This window comes from Lepidochelys kempii, chromosome 1, assembly GCF_965140265.1.
Source record: "Lepidochelys kempii isolate rLepKem1 chromosome 1, rLepKem1.hap2, whole genome shotgun sequence".
Taxonomy (NCBI): domain Eukaryota; kingdom Metazoa; phylum Chordata; order Testudines; family Cheloniidae; genus Lepidochelys; species Lepidochelys kempii.
In genome coordinates, this window is record NC_133256.1 from 289,733,101 (window position 1) to 289,754,308 (window position 21,208).

A 21,208-nucleotide genomic window follows, 5' to 3' on the forward strand; every position below is an offset into this window, starting at 1 on the left:
TTAGTTTTATTTGTTCCCTTGGTTCACCTGGGGATGGGGTGGATGGAGCTCCCTCTGCTGCGTGAAACCTCGGGCTTGTCTCTTGCTCACTTCCCTGCCCAATGGCTCCTCCCCACATACACAAGCACAACAATGAGCAGAAGTACTGAAGGAGCCTCTTGCGGGGAGGCCAGCCCAGAGCTGCCAACAACAGCCTCTGGTGACCATCAGTACAGCAGAATTCATGAACTGAGAACAGGTCTCAGCAGTACCATGAAATTGTGATAAATTTACAGAGATGGATGGCAACTCTGAACACAAAATGAATGGACTCACTTTACATAAAAAGTTTGTGTGAGGGGTCCTTGAGCATCCGCACCATCAGTCTCCACTTCTGCAGCAGAAAATCTCCTTGTCCCTTTAAATGCTCGTGATCACTTTATATTGGTTTGTGTTTTCATGTCAAAGAAACAAACTAGAAATATTTTTTTTTAAAAAAGCTGAGCTTCTCCTTTTGTATTTTGAGTTCTCAAAGTCAGGGTGAATATAAGTTGAAGGGGATGCAGTCATGGGTTTTGAGAAGCCCAAAGGCTGTCTTTGAATACATGCATCAAATAACTTATATTAAAATAACAAACAACATACATCTTTACTAGCTGCAGTCTATTACTTTTTAGTGCTCTTTTCCTCAAACTTTAAGACACACACTGAAATTATTAATTGACACATTTAAAGTACTGTGGTAGTACCCAAAGGTACCAATCAGGATCTGGACCCATTTGTGATAGGCGTACAAACACATATTAATGAGAGCCAATGCATTAGGCTATTCAATAGTCTGCCTCAATCTCTCCTATTCAAGTTGTTCCACTAATTAAAAATTAATTGGACCAGAGAGAGAGTTAGAATGACTCTATAGTCTAGGTAGCAGTTCTCTGTTCAAATCCTTTCTCCTTGTCAAGTAGTGGGGGAACTTGAACTATCCTTGTTCCAAAGAGTTTACTATCTAATTTAAAACAAAATGTGACAATGAGAATATAATAAACAATGGGAAGGAAGGGGAAAGGAGGATGTGGGTCATGTGGTTACATAGGCTTGCAAAGTGCACAGCTTGATGGATCTGAATTATTTAAAAGTTCCCGCCCCCCCACTGACATAGTCATCATTGGTTCACTGATTTCTTCTAAGCACCATAGCAGAAAGGCATCTGCTGAATGCCTATCTTCCCTGGTTTGTGAATGAGTAGGGAACTTTTACTGCAAAAATGTAGGCACTATGTGAATTTACGTGGCTACTGAGTTTAGCTGGAGTTTTGTGGATTGCTGTGGAGCCAAAACTGGGACGTAGGTGCCTAAACCTGAGACACAGATATCTAAGTCTGGGGTTTAGCTGCTTCGGGCCCCAGTTTACTCATTTATAAAATGTTTATAATATCTATTTACAATAGTATTGTGAAGTTCAGTTAATATAAAATGCTTTACATTATGAATGAAAAGTTCTATAAAAAGGTGGGGAAGATTTATTAAAAAAGTTTAATACAAAGGATTTCTAATAAAAACCTCTGGGTTGTCAAATAAATGTCAAATGCCCTCTCAGTTATATGGCATGAGAAATTAAGGGCACCATATATAAAAAGATATTTCTGTTTGATGTTAAAGGTTTCTAAGAAAACTTGCATAGGACACTGGTCATTTAAATGATGTAACAAACAGGAATGACAATTGTTCTGAAGAAATATTCATGAATATATAATATAATTTTCAGAGGTTTGTGTTCCCCCTTCTCCCTAATGGCTACCCAGGCTTTTCAGTCTGCATTTCATCTCTGAAGGTGTGAGTTTAATTGTGACCAGGAACTCAAATTAAAATTAGCTCACCAAGCCAAGTACTTCTCTGATTTGCACCCCCAAATCCTTTTGTGTCCTTATTGTGTCATTTAATATCTCTATCTCCTGAATTCATAGTGTACTTTCTTACCTAAATCCTTGGAATTCTATGTCAATCACACATCTCAGGGAGACATAGACACTATTTACAATTTATGTACCTTCATATAATGAAATACGGAAATCTTAGTAGGAGTTCAATTCAAGTGCATGTTTCCACAGTTGTTATTGGTGGAATAGTTTTTTACCCCCCAATATTATTTATAATGATCAGTTACTCACACCTTCTTGTCAACTGTTTGAAATGGGCCACCCTGATTACATTGGCCTCATTACCACTACAAAAGTGATTTTTCCTCCCTTGGTATTCCACTGTTGAGAATAGCCCACTTCCACTTTAATTGAATTGTCCCATTAGCACTGACCCCACCCACTTGGTAGGCAACTCCCATCTTTTCATGTACTGTGTATATATACCTGCCTACTGTATTTTCCATCCATGCATCTGATGAAGTAGGTTTTAGCTCACAAAAGCTTATGCCCAAATAACATTGTTAGTCTCTAAGGTGCCAGAAGGATTCCTTGTTGTTTTTGCTGATACAGACTAACATGACTACCACTCTGAAACCTGTCTTTTAAATACCTTAGTTCATTTCCAGCAAAAGCCTCAAGCTACTGTGTGATTCAGTGGGATTTCCTGTAGGGAAGACACTGGCAGAACTTGAGGTCCCCTCCATATGCACCCCTTGACACGCAATTATTTGCCGCTCCTTCTCTTGTACATGATCATGCAACTGAATAGAACGGTTTTGGATTCTTTATGATAAGGCAGTTTATGGGCAATGTTTTATATAGTGAAAATGAACCTAATCCTGTTATGTAGAATCTCCTTGGGAAAGAATCTTTCAATTGTCTACAGATGTGATGGCTGTAAAAACTGTTACCACAACTCCAAATCATGACAACATCCAGCACAAGTACTATAATGTCAAGTAGTTTGGGGAATGATGTACTATAATTATTTCTTATAATTTCTGATCAATGTGCTTAAATTGCAGCAAGGGAGTTTTAGGTTGGACATTAGGGAAAACTTCCTACCTGTCAGGGTGGTTGAGCACTGGAATAAATTGCCTAGGGAGGTTCTGGAATCTCCATTATTGGAGATTTTTAAGAGCAGGTTAGACAAACACCTATCAGGAACGGTCTAGATAATTAGTCCTGCCACAAGTGCAGGGGACTGGACTAGATGACCTCTTGAGGTCCCTTCTAGTTCTATGATTCTGTGAGTCAGTGATCAATGCAACCATAAAGGAGACATTTTTGGTGATTACATTGGTGAATTAAACTTTTGAGGAAAAGATTCTCCTTAAGATGATCATTCCTGTGTGTGGCTAGAATGTTCCCAGAACTAATTAGATGGGTTCTATTTTTCATGTTGTCATAAATATAAAGGGAAGGGTAACCACCTTTCTGTATACAGTGCTATAAAATCCCTCCTGGCCAGAGGTAAAACCCTTTCACCTGTAAAGGGTTAAGAAGCTAAGGTAACCTCGCTGGCACCTGACCCAAAATGACCAATGAGGGGACAAGATACTTTCAAATCTGGAGGAGGGGGTGGGGGAACAAAGGGTTCTGTCTGTCTGTGTGATGCGTTTGTCAAGAACAGATCAGAAATACAAGCCTTCCAACTCCTATTAAGTTAGTAAGTAATCTAGCTAGAAAATGTGTTAGATTTTCTTTTGTTTAATGTCTGGTAAAATAAGCTGTGCTGGAGGGAATGTATATTTCTGTTTTTGAGTCTTTTTGTAACTTAAGATTTTGCCTAGAGGGATTCTCTGTGTTTTGAATCTGATTACCCTGTAAGATATTTACCATCCTGATTTTACAGAGGTGATTCTTGTACCTTTTCTTTAATTAAAATTCTTCTTTTAAGAACCTGATTGATTTTTCATTGTTCTTAAGATCCAAGGGTTTGGGTCTGTGTTCACCTGTACCCATTGGTGAGGATTATTATCAAGCCTTCCCCAGGAAAGGGGGTGTAGGGCTTGGGGGGGATATTTTGGGGGAAGACGTCTCCAAGTGGTCTCTTTCCCTGTTCTTTGATTGCAATGCTTGGTGGTGGCAGCATGCCGTTCAAGGACAAGGCAAAGTTTGTACCTTGGGGAAGTTTTTAACCTAAGCTGGTAAGAATAAGCTTAGGGGGTCTTTCATGCGGGTCCCCACATCTGTACCCTAGAGTTCAGAGTGTGGAAGGAACCTTGACACATGTAAACACTCATCTCCTTAGAAGTGAACACAGTTGTTCCCCCAATTTAGGCTTTAATGCTCTCAACTGTTCACTATGGAATGGAGCTTTCAAGAGATGTGGTTAACACAGAGACTTTTTGGAGTACCTATAGAATTTAAAGACATTGGACTTGACCCTTCGCCAAGACCAAACTACTCGGCACAGCAGGGGTTAGTGCATATGTGGCTTCACATACCTTCGTGGTTCCCTGATTGTAGGGCTGTCCAGAGCCACTTCAACCCACGCATAATTTAGTGCAACTCTAGGGCTACTTTAGATTATGGCAGGCTGCGCACAGTCTGAGAGGCTTTTCTGACAGCTAGGGATTATGAGAGCACAGTGGCACTCTTACTACTCAGCCACATCAGGGTGCTGTGAGGTGGGTGTGAAGTTTTGGGGATCACCTTGACCAGTAAAGGATTGTGTCACCACCTGCCTTGTAACTTTGAGTGCCTTAATGCTATGCTGCTATGGCTCAAAGCCCTAGTACCAGTATCTACCCTACAAGCGTAAAGGTCTCACCCTGGCTGCCACTGGCCTAGTTACTCCTTGCAGGGTGACCTCAGCAACCCTTTTGGCCCCAAGTCTCTCCAAATCCAGCTATCCTAAGTTCTTAACTACCAGACACTCGGATTTTTTCCCTCCTTTTTTACCCAAAGGAGTGAAACACGTCCCCAGTTACCAGTTCACTTTGGGGGACACACTCCACACAGTTTGCACAGAGACCTGATTGGGGTTAAAAAGAGATCAAGGAAAGGTTTATTTAATAGAAATACCACTGATTCAAAGACGAAACAGTAAAGGGAAGCAAACACACAAGTTACACAGAAAATATAAAGATGCAACCTCAGGTTTTACATTATACATTAACCTTTTCTAATAAAAGTTACCTGTTGCCTTTGCTCAGTTTCACAGCATGCCACCTAGCACTAAAGGGGATGGGTAGAATCTAGTGTTCACAGACCCCTGCCTTTAAAACTGTCCCTCAGTTCTGTGTGTCCTTCATTTCAAACCCCTTTCCTTTTAATAGGGTTTGCAGGGCTTTTTTTCTTTCTTTCTTTGTTTCAGACTATGGTAATTCATGGTGAGGGAAATTCCCTCCTTTTAGTTTTCCCAAGACTGGGGTTCTCTTTTCAGTTTGAAGTTGTTTCAGTGATACTCCTGGGGGAATTCTGCACCAAAAAATTAAAAATTCTGTGCACAATATTTTAAAATTCTGCAAAATTCTGGATATTTTATTTGTCAAAATAATTTAAACTGGCATGATTATATTGTTGTTTTGGTAATTTATTTCAAAATATCTGTCAGAAAGTATGTCTAACAATACAGTCCCCCCCCCCCAAAAAAAAAAAAGATTCTGGTAATTTTTTTTGGCAAATAAATTCCTTACTAGGCATATTAATACAGAACTTTGAGTAATTCATTTAAATTACAATACAGAACTGTATTTCCTGAACCTGTCAGAAGCAGTACAAAGGCTTGGGGGAGTCAGGGGGAAAAGAGGAACTGAGGGAGAGGGAAGGAGCCTGGAATGAACGTGGAGGGTTGTTGGGGGTGGGTGGGAGAAGTATGGAATAGGGTTTTTCTGGGGGGCAGGGGTGGGATTGTTAGGGAGTTGTGGAGCCTCCCCCATGCAGACCCTGGCTGACCCCAAGCCTCTCCCATTCAGTCAGGCAATTCTCCCTACAATGGGGAAATCCCTAGGGGACCAGATCTATCAGGTTTCCAGTTACTTTGCACTACTGGAGTGGCAGAAAGCAGCTGTAATGGTATTTATCCCAATATTCTTTGAAAAGAAAGAACTGATCGTAAGTCCAGTTCATTAACTAGTTAATATATTTGTACACCCCTTTGAAACCAGAAAACCTGATGTGTTCAAGTCTGATTATTAATAAGTAGGGCTGTCAAACTATTCAAAAAATTAATCGTGCGATTTAAAAAATTGACTGTGCAATTAATCGTGCTGTTAAACAATAGAATACCATTTATATAAATATTTTGGATGTCTTCCTCATTTTCAAATATATTCAATTATAACACAGAATACAAAGTGTACAATGCTCACTTTATATTTATTTTTTATTATAAATATTTGCACTATAAAAATAAGAGATAGTATTTTTCAATTAACTTAATACAATTACTGTAGTGCAATCTCTTTATCATGAAAGTTGAACTTACAAATGTAGAGTTATGTACAAAAAATAACTGCACTCAAAAACAAAACAATGTAAAACTTTAGAGCCCACAAGTCCACTCAGTCCTACTTCTTGTTCAGCCAGTTACTCAGACAAACAAGTTTGTTTACTTTTGCAGGAGATAATGCTGCCCGCTTCTTGTTTACGTCACCTGAAAGTGAGAAGAGGCATTTGCATGGCACTGTTGTAGCTGGCGTTGCAAGGTATTTATGTGCCAGATATGCTAAATATTCATATGTCCCTTCATGCTTCAACCACCATTTCAGAGGACATGCATCCATGCTGATGATGGGTTCTGCTTGATAACAATCCAAAGCAGTGCAGACTGACGCATGTTCATTTTCATCATCTGAGTCAGATGCCAGTAGCAGAAGGTTGATTTTCTTTTTTGGTGGTTTGGATTCTGTAGTTTCCGCATCGGAGAGTTGCTCTTTTAAGACTTCTGAAAGCATGCTCGACACCCCGTCCCTCTCAGATTTAGTAAGGCACTTCAGATTCTTAAATCTTGGGTTGAGTGCTGTACCTATCTGTAGAAAGCTCACATAGGTACCTTCTTTGCGTTTTGTCAAATCTGCAGTGAAAGTTTTCTTAAAACAAACAACATGCAGGGTCATCATCCTAGACTACTATAACATGAAATATGTGGCAAAATGTGGGTAAAACACAGAGCAGGAGACACATAAGTCTCCCCCAAGGAGTTCAGTCACAAATTTAATTAACACATTATTTTTTTAACAAGTGTCATCAGCATGGAAACATGTCCTCTCGAACGGTGGCCAAAGCATGAAGGGGCATACGAATGTTTAGCATATGTGGCACGTAAATACCTTGCAATGCTGGCTATAAAAAGTGCCATGCAAACGTCTGTTCTCACTTTCAGGTGACATTGTAAATAAAAGAAGTGGGCAGCATTATATCCCGTAAATGTTAACAAACTTGTTTCTCTTAGTGATTGGCTGCATAAGAAGTAGGACTGAGTGGACTTGTAGGAGCTAGCGTTTTACATTGTTTTTGAGTGCAGTTATGTAACAAAAAAATCTACATTTGTAAGTTGCACTTTCCCGATAAAGAGATTGCACTGTGGTACTTGTACGAGGTGAATTGAAAAATACTATTTCTTTTATCATTTTTACAGTGCAAATATTTGTAATAAAAATATAAAGTGAGCACTCTACACTTTGTATTCTGTATTGTAATTTAAATCAATATATTTGAAAATGTAGAAAAACATCCAAAATATTTAATAAATTTCAATTGGTATTCTGTTGTTTAACTGTGCAATTAAAACTGTGATTAATCGTGATTAATTTTTTTAATTGAGATTAATTTTTTTGAGTTAATCGGGTGAGTTAACTGTGATTAATTGACAGTCCTATTAATAAGTGAATTGGATGGCCCCAGGCCTCTACCACTTAGAGACAGGCCACCCCTGTTACAGAATGAAATACAGAAATGAACTTCAACACATCTAAAGGTCATGAAGGAAGGCAAAAAGCATCATGCAAATAGGATTGAAATAAGGACTCAGTGAGATCAGAATCACCAGAATGGTAAGGTGTAGGCACTAGATCAGTAAACCAGGTTAATTATGAACTCAGTAAAGAACCACATCTGACACAGAATCAAAAGAGCACAAATAGATAGTTATTGTCCAACAGTAGAAACTTTGCCCATTACTACAGTGCATCACTGTGGTGCCAATAGCAATCTGAACCCCTTTCATGTAAATTTAGCCAGGATCTAAAAGATACTGTTATTAGTTTAAGTTTAACCTTCTCACTTCTTTTTTGACCCTGACACAAATGTGGGCAATATTAATCTACTGCAGAGAATAAGGGTCCTGTAAAACAATCAATGCAGGGTCATACAACATTCTGTTGAAAAATTAGCACGGTGTTTAAAAAAAAAAAAAAGAGGTAGTGAGAGATCATTAGCAAATGAGGGATCTCTTTTCTTGGCTCAGGTCATTGCTGGTGAAATGTATGACAAAAGTTGGTGGAGTGACAGCATTGCCAACTCTTGTGACTTTTATGTAAGTGACAGGATTTTGGCTAGGCTATTGGCGGAGCCAGTCTCGCAATGACACGAGAAACTCCAGACCTATAGTGAACTTTAGCTGATAGATTACTCTGTATCAAGAAGGGCACAAGTGGGGTAGACAGCCAATCAGATCTCTTCCCCCTCTCCCTTCAGCAACCTGAAGCCATTCTCACAGAAGGGAAGTGGGGTGGAGGGAGCAGAAAGAGCCCAGGAGCTCAGGGCAGTTCTGGCTGCTCCTACACCGCAAGAGCAGCAGAGGGCACTCCTCTGTTCTTCCTTCTCTCCCTCCTTGCACCCCTGGCCTGGGAAAGAGCAGAGTGGGGTGAAGAGCCACTGGAGCTGCCCCTGCAGTGTGGAAGAGGGAGACAGAGGATCTTGCTGAAGGACACCCCCCACCCCCCCCCAAAAAAAAAAAAAAACGTTGTGAGGAGTAAAGATGATTCCGTGAGAGTCTTCCAATTTACTTTAATGGGTTTTGGATTGGGCCTATAGGCCCAGATTTTTAAAGCAATTTAGACATTGCTGTGCTCAGCACTGCAGTGCCTAACTGATTTAGGACCTTAAAATCTTTTGAAAACTTGAATTTAGGCAGGCACTGCAGAGCCAAAACTCCATTGGCAGTCAACAGGACATAGGTAGACTTGGCAGAATTTTTATTTTTCATCATTATTTTGATGGATAATGTCTGTTTATTTCTATTTTTCTTATTTTTACCAAGTTAAATGTTTACAACTGTGAGAACTTGGGGGGGGAGGGCGGGGTCCAGACAATTATTTAATGAGAGTAGACATTGAGATTCAAGAAGCTTTAGCATTGTTGAAAAAACAAAATAAACAGTATATAAAGTTCCCAAGCAGCATTTCTTACTTTGCCTATCTAAATTTTGATCATCAGTGGAAGGTTTTTTTCATTTGTGTGCGCGTGTGCATGCAGTGAAAGACATTTGCTAATACTTCTAAGCTTAGATATAGACTCATAAATGCTTGAGTCCATTTTGAAAGGGAGATTTAGGTTCCTAAATGTTGAGCACAGCAACACCCAAATACCTTTAAAACCTGTGCCACAGTGACAGAAGAATTTGTCGTCTATGTCTCTAAATGATTTTGTTTAGATTTTTCACAGCACAGTTTCTTTCTATTGCTCTGCCTACAAAAATAGCAGGAGCACCGTTAATTTTCATCCATCTTGACAAAATCTCATTATTAACAGTAATAATAACCACCCACATTTAATAAAAACATTGACCTTTGCATCTTTTATTTCAGGAAGTATGTTCAGACAAGGATTTGTAAGTCTGTTCCCAGGTTTTGTTTTGTTGTTGTTTCATAGGCTTTGTGATTTCTCTCTCTGGAGTTCCTTTCTGCAGCTATTCTGTCCTCCCCTATTCCTCCCATCTGCCCATATTAAAAGAGAAACATTTTGTTCTGATCTAGATAGACCTCCTTTCCTCCGTAATCATTAGGGATTTGTGAGATTACATAAAATATAAACACTGGAATTGCTTTGATTTGTCCCCTTTTGACAGAGTACATTTCCACATGCCTTTTATCAAAGAACAGGACATCTTGAAATTCCATCATGACAAATTATCCTTGTCAAAAGCAAAATTTGTCAGTATAATTCACACTGTGTATAATCACAAGACAATCAACTGCCTCAGCTTCAAATAACCCACTTTAGAGTGAAGAGTGGCAGAACAAGTAAACGACCAATGGTAATTGCAGTACACAAGCCTCCAGATATAGTAGCAAAGTGCTTTCATTATGTAGTCAAATTCAAATGATCAAAATAATAGCCGCTCTGACACTAAATTACTAATTTGTAATGCAGCCACTTAAATCCATTCAGTTACTTAAAAAAATTCACCACATAATCAAAAAACTTTGCTGTGGGAAGGGAAAAGACCAAGAGTTAAACTGGGAAGATTTAGATGCTCAAAAGTCAAAGGTGGTTTAAGTTTTCTAAATATAAACTATATTATATTGTAATGACTCTTCACACTCAGCTTCTTTTTCTTAGCTCTAATAACTCGCCCCCCTACCTGGATACTTCTAGAAGCTCTGAAGCTTGTGTCTTTCCATATGTAGTTGGAAAAGTAGATAAACTGGATTTTATTCTAGTTTGCATATGTAGAGGAAGTGGCACAGGTGCAGTTCTATAGATAATGCTGGTTTAATTGACTTAAGTTATACTCTCTTGATTCTCTGATTTTAGACCAGAAATGCACAACTATAAACAAGAACTAGTTTAATAGGAAGAGCCAAAGTTGTGGGCCTTGCAACCAGAGGCACCAATAAACTTTAACCATGATTCCAGGAACTACTTAGGCACCTGAAAACCCTAGTTTTTTTTCTTTCCAGATAATAAGTTAGAAGTTAGTTGTATCTAATTGCTATATGAAAAATAAATTTAAATAAATATTAGACCCACTCAGCTCTAATACTAACATTCTCACATCTTATATCAAGTCACTTAAGGGACACAGGCTAGGTTTAAAATTTTAATGTATATTCTTACTTTGTTACTAACTCTTGAATACAACAATTCTAGAAAAATCTAGATTACTTTCTATCCCTTTTTTGCAGTTCACCAAGCTTGGAATGAATCATTTAACTTTTGGAAACATCCTACTAGGGAAAGGCCCCTTGAGTTTATACCCCAACGGCCTGTGAATCTAGGAGTGTTACCCCACTACAAATAATAGACCAGAAACTGACCTTAAATAGGAGTAAAACTGACACTTTCAAGTTACTCTCACAGTATTGCCAACCCCAAATGTTCAGAAATCATGAATCAGGCTCACCAAAAACCATGAGACTGGCTTTTAAATCATGAGATTATGAAAAAGAACACCAAATCTATTATTTTTAATTTGCATTCTGCTTTTTGAGCTTTTAGGGTACACTGGGGTCACATTTTGAAGCTTTATCCACAGCCGTGAGGGCTAGAAACTTAATTTTTATTTTAGAACGTAGGCTGAAATCAGCACATATCCACTTGAATCCAGGAGCTGGGGCTTTAAAGAAAATAATAATTATCATGAGACTTATGACAAAATCAGGAGCGCTGGCAACACTGCTGTCACTTCTGTTTAAAGGCTAGTTGCTTTCTGGAAGGCTCTTAAACACAGCACTCTAGTGATGGAGTTGCAGTTCTCAGAGGAGAATATTTAAAACCAAACACCAAGAAAATTCCAGATTTTAAAGTTGAGACAAAAAAACTGAGACTTCTGAGGTATGTCAGGGCCACTGCAGGCAGAAAAGGAAAATAAACAGGCACAGGAACTCTGGGCAGCTATTCCTCTTGAAAGAAAATTGGAGGGTCAAATCTAGTCTTTGATCAAGTAAAACTTCTGTTGCCATTAGCACCTCCACTCATAGATATTAACATGTGCTCAATATCTATATACTTCATACGTAAATATCAGCCATCTTATCCAGAGCTACACATTTTATACACATTGACTCAGGGACTATATTTTCTGGCATATTCTGAACAGTGTTGAGCACACAGATGGTACTCAGTGAATTATATAAATCATGACAATCGCTGACTTTATGGACTCTGTGGATGCAATTTCTGTTCTTTGTTCTGGAGTTGGCCTGGATACGGCTGAAACCCTGAGAATTTGAGGCACAAACACATCTGATACTAATGCAACGTTTTCTCATTCCTTCCTTTTCTCAAATTCAGAACAAAAAATGACAAAACAAAATGGTTTTCAGTTAAAATGTAAAATTGCACAGGAGCTATTGCTCTACAACCTAACATGGGGAAGAACATGCCACCTCTTGGGATTTAAGTAATATCCTCTCCTCTGACTCTCATTTTCTCTTTCTTCATCCTTCCTGACCTCTGTGCAGCTTTTCATGCTGTAAACCATGACATCCTTCCCAACCGCCTGGAATCATTTACTGGAGTTTCAGAGAACTGGCCTCCTTGGTTTTTCTCCCATCTGTCAGAATCCTCTTTTTCTGAAGCATGCAGCAGAGAGATAGCCTCGTCCAGTGGATAGGGAGCTAGCCCTCAGAAACCTGGGTTTTACTCCCCACCATGGACTTCCTGTTTGACCTCAGGCCAGTGCTTTAGGGACAGAGTTTCAAAAGTTTTTAGGCACCCAAAGATTCAGCTAGGCTTCTAGTGGGGTTTACAAAGCACCTAACCTTCTAGGCACTTTTGAAAATCCCACTAGGTACCTAAATGCCTTTGAAAATCTGGCCTTTAGTCAGATTTAATGTGTGCCTCAGTGCCCCATCTGACAATGGGGATAACAGCACTGCCCTATCTCACCAAAGGGCTGTGAGGAGAAATAGGTTGGACATTGTGAGGGGCCACATAAGTACCACAGGTAGAGTGGGAACCTCTCTATATCACTGCAATTCCTTCCCTTCGTTTTGGCTCTTTCTTTTCATCTATGCCCCTCAAATCTCCCTCTTTTCTGAATGTAACCTTGGCTCAGAGGGCTTGGCTGTATTTCTTCTGAATCCTCTGTGTTCTCTGGTCAACACCCTGCCCCCGCCAACCCCCAGGGATTCCTGTTTTACAGGCTCATCTAATGACTTCCAGATCCTTAATCACCCTGACTCTGTTTGTAAACAAAATACTGACTCCCTGCCCCAGGGGCACCTCTCCTCTGCAGAACTCACATTCCGCACTAATGCTCTGCTGTAGTTAAGAGTTCCTCCTGGGAGCACACCTCCTATACAAAACTTGGGGTGGGGGCACGAGCCCCCCACATAGACTCCCTAAATGGCACCCCTGCTTGAAACCAGAACCCATTCCCCTCTGTTCATTCACTTGCCTTGCAGCAGCAGCTTGAAGGGGTATTGGGACCAACAGTTCAGGGATTCTGTCACTGATGCTCAGGGAACATGGAGACCACCACAAGGGTAAACAGACAAGATAAGGAAATGTGTTCTTAATAAACTTACCACTCCTGTACTACAACCATAATGTGGTGCCCCAAAATCTGCCATAGGTCAATTGTCAATATTAACCCACAAAGCAACACTTACCACTTTGGTCAGCCATTGCTGTTTAAGGGTCCCAATTTACCATCTGATTATCTTCTCAGAAGCTTTACCGTTTATTTCTCAATCCAACAAGTCCTCTGTTTTTTGCACACTGCTCCCTTGCAGCTACATTCTGTGAGGGTGAGCATCCATATTATACAAAAACTGATTGTAATTTGTGTATGTAGCCTGCCTGCCAGGGAATAATCTTATACAGAAAGAGCTGTACAGAGATGATGAAAAGAAAGACATTGGCAAAGAGGCAGATCAAGAGCTTGACACTATTAGGGTATCCCTTCGCTACAGAGGTAACTTGTTTTACTTCCTTCTCTGGATGTAAGCGGCCACACTGCATGCCCTAACCAATTGTGTCCTCACTGGTACTGCATCACTCATGTGTTGCTAGGATTTCCGGGGGCATATCCCATGGTTCTTTGGGCTGCAGTAAGATGAGGCATTTTGATTATTTCTCAGTGAACTGTGAAAGAATTTGTCCTTCTGGACATAAAGGAGGAATTGAAAGAGGGCATTGGAAGACAATCAACACTTGAGTGATTTAGCCTAAGTTCTCAGTGTAAAGTGAGTGGGTTACCATCCTGAGTGAAAACCTTGCTAGCTTTTAGCCTATAGCAGTAGTCCCCAAACTGTGGGGCATGCCCTGCAGGGGGCACAGAGGAACATTTGTGGGGCATGCAGAAGGGCCTGTACCAGCCCCCTCGAGGAGCAGAGAAGGAGCACCACACTTCCAGCCCCACTCTATCCCCAGCCTCGCTCCTCCCCCAACCCCGCTCTGCCTCCAGGCCTGAGCCAGCCCCCATGAAGTGGTGGAGAGAGAGTGCCACGCTTCTAGACCGGCTCCACCCCACGGGCCCTGCTCTGCTGCTGAGGAAGCCTGGGCTGTGCAGTAATGCGGGAGGTGGGTGCAGACAGATTCCATTAATGGTAAGGGGCAGGGGGTGTGACCAGAAAAGTTTGCACACCACTGATCTATAGTCTCAGCCATACCAGCTAGCCTGGGTTGAAAGCACCACTAATGGTGGATGAGAGGGTGATGTATGTGGACGTGTGGGACAGACGGTTGGGGCAACACCCACGGAAGATCCAAAGTTAACCCTGCAGTGAAGGCATAACATCTGATATTTTGGGGTGTTACTCAGTGGGATCCCTCTATGTCATCTGTGTAACTAAAAGCAGAATAGCCTCATGGCTTGTCTAGTTTACAGTAGCCATTTGTACTCACTAGAGTTTTACGTTCAGTAAACTGATCACAAATAAGTATCTTTGTAAAGACTAATCTGGACGCTCCCCAAACGTTTGTCACAGTTTCTCCCACTAATGTCTATTTATGGCTTTTAATTATTGGCTAGTGCAGACTGAAGTGGGAATCCCAATTTCAGAAAATGAGGAAATATTTAGGAATATCAAAACCAAAGGAGATCAAGTCATTTGCTTTACACTTTTTTAAAAAAAAACACACAAAGTGGGTATTTAAAAGAATCTTCCATAGTTCCACTTTGAAAAGTGACCAACAGTGGCATCATGGAGTTTCTTCTTTTCAGATACTAAGGCTAGAAGGGTTCATTAAAATAATCTAGTCTGACCTCCTGTATAACATAGGCCATAGAACTCCCCCAAAATAATTCCTAGAGCATCCTTTATAAAAATCATTTTGATTTAAAAAATTGTCAGTGAGGGAAGAGTCCCCCAACAGCCCCTGTTAAGTTGTTCAATGGTTAATTACCCTCCCTGTTAAGAATCTACACCTTATTTCCAGTCTGAATTGTCTAGTTTCAACTTCCAACCACTTGTTTGTGTTATACCTTTCTCTGCTAATTGAAGAGGCCATTAAATATTTGTTCCTCATGTAGGTACTTCTAGATTGCAGTGAAGCCACCCACTAACCTTTTCTTTGTTCAGATAGACTCAGGAACCTCAATTCAGTTATCAGGACTAGGCAGGTTTTCTAATCCTTTAATTGTTCTCGTAGCTCCTGTCTGAACCCTCTCCAGTTTAACAACATCCTTCTTGAATTGTGAGCACCAGAACTGGACATGATATTCCAGCAGCAGTCACACCAGTGCCAAATAAAGAGCTGAAATAAATTCTCTATGCCTACTTGAGCCCTGTACATGTTTCCCAGGATTGCATTACCTCTTTTGACCATCGCATTGCAGTAAGATCTCATGTTCAGGTGATTATCCACCACAGCGGACTTGGGCTTGTGTAGCCACTGATTAATCATCAGCTCCACAAGTTGCTAGATTGCGTTTAATACCATGTTTTCTACTTTTTCTAACATTGTATATTAGCCCAGCGTAGATGTGGCCATAGACTCCACCAAGAATACCAGTGATTAGATGACTATAAATGTATCTATATAGAAGTACAAAAACAATATTGAATCATAGAATATCAGGGTTGGACGGGACCTCAGGAGGTCATCTAGTCCAAACCCCTGCTCAAAGCAGGACCAAGCCCCAATTTTTGCCCCAGAACCCTAAATGGCCCCCTCAAGGGTTGAACTCACAACCCTGGGTTTAGCAGGTCAATGCTCAAACCACTGAGATATAAATTTACATTAATCTTGTATGCTGCTGATCCTTCCAGTTATCTTCTGTGCTTTTGTCATTCAAGCTATCCAGCTATCTGAGGAAAAGTTAGGGTCTACTTGATGCATTCAGCAGCACAGTAGCTGCCTTACGCTATAGACAATTTCCAGGAGTCTAAAGTACTTAAGCTATTTGCTGGATATATAGGTTTCAGTCAATACTTAATGATGGTGTGAAACAGCCCCTCTTGTGATTTATTCTAGAAAGTTTTTCCTCAAGTCCAGATTCATTGATAAAACCTCAAATATGAGTTAGATGTGCTGTTAGTTAATAGGTTTCAGAGGAGCAGCCATGTTAGTCTGTGTCCGCAAAAAGAAAAGGAGGACTTGTGGCACCTTAGAGACTAACAGATTTATTTGAGCATAAGCTTTCGTGAGCTACAACTCACTTCATCGGATGCATGAAGCTCACGAAAGCTTATGCTCAAATAAATTTGTTAGGCTCTAAGGTGCCACAAGTCCTCCTTTTCTTTTTGTTAGTTGATAAGCACTGTGCTATAAATACATACTGCTAAATTTAGCACTTTATTTTTCCCTGCTATGTTTGGCGTGCCTGGAAAAAATGGTTAGATTGCATCTCTGTTATTCTTTGGAAGGGGTGAGCTGGTACTGTAGACGGGGGGGTTCTGAACCTTTTTCTTTCTAAGGCCCTCACCCCAATGTGCTATAAAAACTCCACGACCCAGCGATGCCACAACAACTGGTTTTCTGCATATAAAAGCTAGGGCTGGTGTTACGGGGTAGCAGGAGGGCAATTGCCTGGGCTCCACGCAACAGGGGGCCCCACGAAGCTACCTTGCTCAGGCTTCTATGTCAGCCCGGGTAGCAGGGCTCAAGGCCCCGAGCTTCAGCCCCATATGGTGGGGCTTCCGGTTTCTGCTCTGGGCCCCAGTGACTCAAATGCTGGTCCTGCTTGGGGACCCCCTTGAAACCTACTCACGGGCACCCAAGGGACCCTGGATCCCTGGTTGATAACCACTGCTGTAGACAATATTCTTTGTATCTGAATGGAGACAAAAATTGTAGAGCACTGCTGACATCCTAGTCAGAATAACTGACAAGATAGTTAAGTCCCAGGCATACTGCAAAGAGCTACGAAAGGATCTCTCAAAATTCGGTTCTGGGCAACAAAATGACAGATGAAATTCAATGTCGATAAATGCAAAGTAATGCACATTGGAAAACATAATCCGACCTATACATATAAAATTAGCTGTTACCACTCAAGAGAGAGATCTTGTAGTCATTGTGGATAGTTTTCTGAAAACATCCACTCAATGTGCAGCAGCAGTCAAAAAAGCAAACAGAATGTTGAGAATCATTAAGAAAGGGATAGATAATAAGACAGAAAATATCATATTGCCTCTATATAAATCCGTAATATGTCCACATCTTGAATACTGCATGCAGATGTGGTCACCCCAACTCAAAAAAGATATATTGGAATTGGAAGAGGTTCAGAAAAGGGCAACAAAATTCATTAGGGGTATGGAATGGCTTTTGTATGAGGAGAGATTAGTAAGACTGGGATTTTTCAGCTTGGAAAAGACGACTAAGGGGATATCATAGAGGTCTATAAAATCATGACTGGTGTGGAGAAAGTAAATAAGGACATGGAGCGGGAGGGATAGCTCAGTGGTTTGAGCACTGGTCTGCTAAACCTAGGGTTGTGAGCTCACCCCTTGAGGGGGCCATTTAGGGATCTAGAGCAAAAATAAGGGACAGTACTTGGTCCTGCTGTGAAGGCAGGGGACTGGACTTGATGACCTTTCAAGGTCCCTTCCAGTTCTACGAGATAGGTATATCTCCATATTATATTATTTACTCCTTCTCATACCATAAGAACTAGGGGTCACCAAATGAAATTAATAGGGAGCAGGTTTAAAACAAACAAAAGGAAGTATTTTTTCACACAACGTACAGTCAACCTTGCCAGAGGATGTTGTGAAGGCCAAGACTATAACAGGGTAAAAAAAAGAACTAGATAAGTTCATGGAGGATAGGTCCATCAATGGCTATTAGCCAGGGTGGGCAGGGATGGTGTTCCTAGCATCTGTTTGCCAGAAGCTGGGAATGGGCAACAGTGGATGGATCACTTGATGATTACCTGTTCTTTTCATTTCCTCTGGGGCACCTGGCATTGGCTACTGTCAGAAGACAGGATACTGGGCTAGACGGACCTTTGGTTTGACCCAGTATGGCCACTCTTATGGTCTTATAATAAAACACGTGCTCTGAGAAAATAAGAGAATCCATTATCGTGCCTAAAACAATTTAACTGAGCGATAATCAAAGTGACTGCTTGAAGAATAATTGTAACACATCTTCTACATAGGATGCTAAACACACCTTCCTTACATTAAAATGATGCAGGACTCACAGATTCTAGATGGAACTTTTTATCATGTCCTGAGCAGCAGTTCAGTGAAGTTTTATTTGTTGTATATTACCTTAACATTACCCAATCTTTATGATATAACACACATTAAGAGCTATCTGTGCCAACTTTACATATACAGATGATACAATATAAACATATTTTAGCTTCATTCCCCTCATGAGGGGAAGGGACAGGGACAGATTTCCAATTAGGCACAGTAGGCACGTGCCTAGGGGTGCTGGCGTTCTAGCGGCGTGACATAAGTTATGCCAACATAGGCTGTAGTGTAAGTAAAAGTGCTCATATGCCAAAGGGAGAGCTTCTCCTTTCAGCGTCGTTAATCCACCTCCATGAGAGGGAATAGCTATGTCAACAGGAGAAGCCCTCCCACTGATATAATGCTGTCTATACTGGGGGATAAGTCGGTATAACTACCTCACTCAGGGGCATGGATTTTTCACACCCCTGAGCGATATAGTTATACAGGTATAAGACTGTAGTGTAGATCTGGCCTTAATCTCCAGCGGTTGGGGAATCAGGTGGGTTCCAATCCTTGAAGCCTCTGCTTCACAATTCAGTATTTCTGAAGTCATTTTTAGCTAACAGGAACATTATTTATTAGAAATCTTAAATCTCTCTGTTATCACTCAAGAGCTTTACTTTGCTTCAGAGGTCTCTAGAACTAACATGTGTAACCCTCACACCTCCTGGGTGTGGTGTTCTGTCCCCTCTAGTGGCACTGAGACCACTTAGCAATTAATGAGTTTGCTACAGCCTTAGTTAAGGGTCATGTGGTTTTTTAAGCTTATGCAGTAGAGGCTCATGCACTAAGCTTCAGAGGTCCCAGGTTAGATTCTGCCCGCCGACGACCGGCGTCTATCAGTGGTACACATGCATAAAATCTTTCTCCAGTGTTGTTCAGGTTTCAGTCAATTGAGTATAAAGAAGCTCTGAAGTCACCTTGACCTATATTGTTAGCAGTTCTAAAGTGCTGAAATGTACATAAATCAATGGTTCAGCTCAGAGCAGTCCCGCGTGCTGGATCACAGAAGATTGCTCTAAAGTATGACATTAGCAAGGATGGTAGGCCCCTTTTTTGCCAAGCTGTTAAACAATACCTGTTTCCTCACCTTGGCATGGACAAGGATGAGAAAATGACTGTGACCCAAGAACATCTCGATGCCAACTGGCCAAGGGCACAGAGTGGTGCTGGTATCCTCTGAATTCACCAAAAGAATGTCATATAAGGTCTCTCAGGAAAGCCTGTGTCAGACTGATCATCGTAACCATTGCCAAAGGCATGTATGGAAAACATTTAGAGTTTTAGTGTGCTAAAAATTAGGTTCTTTAGGTCTGTAGTTATAAACCGGTCACTCAGAGGTAGCATGTCTTAAGACAAACTCCTCCTGACAGAGGGTAGGAGTCACTTATGTCCAGGCTGGACAAATGTGTATTGTATGTCATACAATAGGAGTCTATTAGCATTCTAAGTCAAATGCTAATGAAGAGATGGTGCGAACTTGAGAAGGAAACTAACAGGAGGTGGTAAACGGTTGAGGGTGGGTGGGGGCCTCAAATGTCTATTCTGGTATATTTAGGGGTGCAAAGAGACACCCTGGCATCCTTTCACGTAGGAAGTAAATGGACAGGAAGTTTACTTCATGAAAAAGGAGTCTCAGCCAGGCTTGGTTAAAAACACTGGAGAGAACTTGGGGTGAGATAAGCTTCTTTAATCAGGTGTATAACTTTAAGTTTAGTTTCTAGAAAACATGTTATGATATTGTTTTATAACCATTTGTTCCCACCTCTCACACTGATTTTTATTTGAATCTCTATTCTTTCATAAACATCCTTTTGTTTTGTAGTTGAATTCAAGTGCTATGTAATACAGGAATGAGAGTCTAATGTAGAATTGGTAAACTGGAGTACACGGTTCCTTTGGGAACAGAGGATCTGGGATTTCTGTGGGTGTCCAGTGATCAGGGGCTGGGTACCACAGGGGAACACTTTGAAGGGACTTGGGGTGCATCTGTTGTCAACCTGCAAGACAAAGAAAAGCTCAGAGGAGAGTGCTTGAGTGGCTGATGGGCTAGTTGTGTTAGAGAGCTAACACCCAGCTAGTACAGGCAAGATTCCCTCACATTGGAGGCAGGTGGTAACAAGGTGACTCACAGTCCTGGGTGCCCCAAGAAGTGAAATAATTACATTAATAAACTGTCTACAATTACTGCATTCTAGTCACCAATATTTTTTATTAATTTCTGCACATGGTCAGTGAATTGTCAGAGGCTGAACTTTGTCAATGGTGATTTCATACACGGTGAGCCAAACACTTGTCCCAGTTATACCTTGTACAATGCCATTGACATCGTAGTATTTGTGATTATTTTTTTATATTGTTGACTTCAGTTAGTGGGGTGATGAGGACAGCATACTTCAGAATGAGTACTTCTTTCCTTTCCTTTCTTCCCTCTACTTCAAATGATATTGAATATCCTGCAATCTGACCACTTTAGAATACCATCAGATTAAAATTGAACAGACAGGTCAAAGTTAGATCAGCTGGCTTGGAAAGCTATCTTGGATTTTGTATTCATGTATCTCAAATAATCCTGCCTGATGCGAGGTAAGAATAATTTAAAATGACAATGGTGTAGTTGATTGCATATTTATTAATATTATGGACATTCAAAAGGAGGACTCTACTTTTATATATATAAGTGTGATAAAATTTTCCTGGCCAAAACCTTTGCCTATATATATATTCTACACTGACTATGTTTATATCATTGCTTCAGTTGCAGTCAATCCCAGGGCAA